The sequence below is a fragment of the Solanum tuberosum genome, unplaced genomic scaffold, assembly GCF_000226075.1.
Source record: "Solanum tuberosum cultivar DM 1-3 516 R44 unplaced genomic scaffold, SolTub_3.0 scf00032, whole genome shotgun sequence".
Classification (NCBI taxonomy): domain Eukaryota; kingdom Viridiplantae; phylum Streptophyta; class Magnoliopsida; order Solanales; family Solanaceae; genus Solanum; species Solanum tuberosum.
The window spans coordinates 2,128,259-2,131,189 of record NW_006238958.1 but is presented as its reverse complement, the minus strand read 5'-3'; positions in this window follow the sequence as shown (position 1 = coordinate 2,131,189).

Genomic DNA, 2,931 nt, shown 5'->3' with positions numbered 1-2,931 from the left:
ATACCCACCCGACCCAATTGGAAACAATAGAAACCCACCCGCTCAAATTAACTTCACCCATTTCATTTCATGGTTTCCACCTCAACAGAAACAAAAATAATTTTTTTGTTAGTATCCGGTCTCATTTTGAGTGAAGATTGCTAATTTTAGGACATGAATACAGTTAAATAAATATTTCCCTTAATTGCCTCTTCTTTCGGCTATACAAGGACGAGAATGATTTCTTGATGGCTTTGTTCTGGGCATACATTTATCTCCTTTTCCAATTCGAGGGTTTCTTTTTTACCAGATTGTGTTTCCTCTCTTTATCCGGGGGTGCCCTCTGCTTGGTACATTTCTCAAGCAATTTGTTCTTTCTTATCCATTGATCTTTTTCACACTAAATGAACATGTTTGTTTAGAGATAGATTATCACTCACTTTATGCTTAAGTTGTGGATTTACGGTATATAAGCTTACCTAGTTTCTATTTAAGATGGATCAATTTATAGACCCTAACAAAGTAAATGTTAAATGTGCAATATATAGGATGCATAACGCATCTCTTGTAATAATATTTGATGCTTGCAAACTTTGGTATGTTAAATGCTTGATAAATAACTGGGTTTATTATTTTGTGGGCACTTTAGGAACTGAGGCAGATCCAAGGAAGAAGGGCACTACTGCGGCCGCTTAAGTTTCTAAAGAGGCAGTTTGACGTTTTATTTTTATTTTGCCTTCCATTTCACCGATAAATCGAAGTTTTGAATATTCGTTTCTCAAATATCACCCGAACTCAGGATTGTAGAGCTCACTGGAACCCTCACAATTTTTTTTGGTTTCATTTGAGTGTGGAAATAACGAAATGAAATGAGTTAGGTTAATTTGGGTGGGTGAGATTTTTTGTTTCCAATTGGGTCGGGTGGTATGGTGGAGTGGAAGGTGGGTATTTTAAAAGCCACATGACATTTTCTTAAATTAAAGTAAAAAAAATGAATTTTTAATTTATTTAAAAAATTTCTGTTAAGTAAAAGGGCATATATGAGCCATTTCTATAACGGCAGGGGCATATATGAGCCATTTTTTAAATGGAGGGTATATCAGCTCCAAATCATAAAGTTTAGGGGTAAATCAGGACCTTTTCCCTTCTTATTATGACTAGTTTTTTCTTTTTTTCTGAAATACTAAATAAAATAAATATTTTACAAACCATGAACAAAATAAAAGTTGTTGGAAAGTTGGAGCTGTAAAATTACGATGATAATATTAATAATTACATGTCAATTTAAATAAAAAATTGTGATCTTTTCTTGATCCAAATAAAATAAAAGAATTTGAATTATAAAAACACGTATTTTATTGAATCTGCATAAATAGATGAATAAAATATATTATCCGTGAGTATAAAAGATTGATTTGCACTAAATTAATTGTGTTAGATTGTTCTCTTACTAGTACTAGTAGCTGTCACCTAACTCTTAAAACTATGGATTACATATAATCTTCAAATTAGTGTAACCATATCTCTAATCTCAAGAAGATAAAATATTAATTAAAGAAAAGGGTCCACAAATCATATTTTGTGTTTTACCCAATGATTATTCCCCTTTTTTGTGGGGTTGATTAAATGTCCTTTTCTTAGGCCATAATTTTGATTATTTTTCTAAAAATGCATAAACTATAATTCTTAAAAAAATTACATTAGACTCTAATTAATACTAGTATTTGATTTTATAAATAAAATATTAAATTTATAAAAAATATATAATAATATGCTAGTATTATTCTATAAATGGAATCCAAAAAGGATGCATGTATGTCAATTTTATTCCTAACTTGTACGAGATAGAGATAATGTTTGATAAATCCTCGTCTAAAATTTCTTCATTTTTTTCTGTAGTGAATGCATCGAGATCTTTTTAACTCCTAAAACCAATTAATTTGAATTATGGTAATAATTAATTTCCACACGTCACATGAAAATAAAATAAGTTTATTTTGTATCTTATCTAACTTTTGGAGTTTATCCCAAAGCTAATACACAGTCATAGATGAGCTGGACCGTTGTGATGATGCCACGTGTCAAAATGGACCTAGAAGTGTGTGCAAGGCCCAGAAATATTCCAAATGGGCTTATGAAAGCTATATTGGACCTTTTAAATGGGCAGTGTGAACGCAGCAGAATTGATTAGATTCTGCTTATAGGGATTAGTACAGTATGGGCCGTTCTGCTAAGGGCCCACTAACAATATTATTAAATACGTCCTTGTAATTTGGATTAGTTGTTTCTTTTTTAGTGGTTGAAACTTGAAACCAAATCAGTACCAGGTAGAGGTTTGAATATTTTAGGTAAGGAAAAATCCTTTTGGCCAGAAAATTTGGCCATAATTTGGCCATAATGGCCCAAATACATGTTCACACTATAAACTGATTTATTTTTTGACAACTATACCCTTCTTTGTTAAATTTATTTTTTTCTTATTAATTTATTCATTAATTATGCTTCAATAAATGAGAAAGTTTTTCAATACATAGTAAATTGACTAATTTTTAAATTTCTCTAACTTCTATACATACATGGCTTTTAATTTCTTTTAGAAATATTGCGAAATGGTCAAAGGCCAATGCATATGTAGTTTTTTTTTTCTTCCTTAATTTTCTGATAAAAAATCTATAAAGAATACAAAATTTCAATTGATAATTAGAATACAAAATTTAAAATTTTGAATATAAAATTTAAAATTTACATTACAAAATAAACTTACTCATAAAATTAAATTCAAAATAATTTTAACTCAAACTCATTTTCTTGTAAAGTCTATCATAGATGTGTCGATCTTTTCACAACTACAAGAAAATTACAAATATGACCGCAAAAGAAAATAATTTTAGTTTTTTTTCTTTTCTCTCTTTTATTCCATTCTCACTCTTTCTTTTTATTTTACATCCTTTT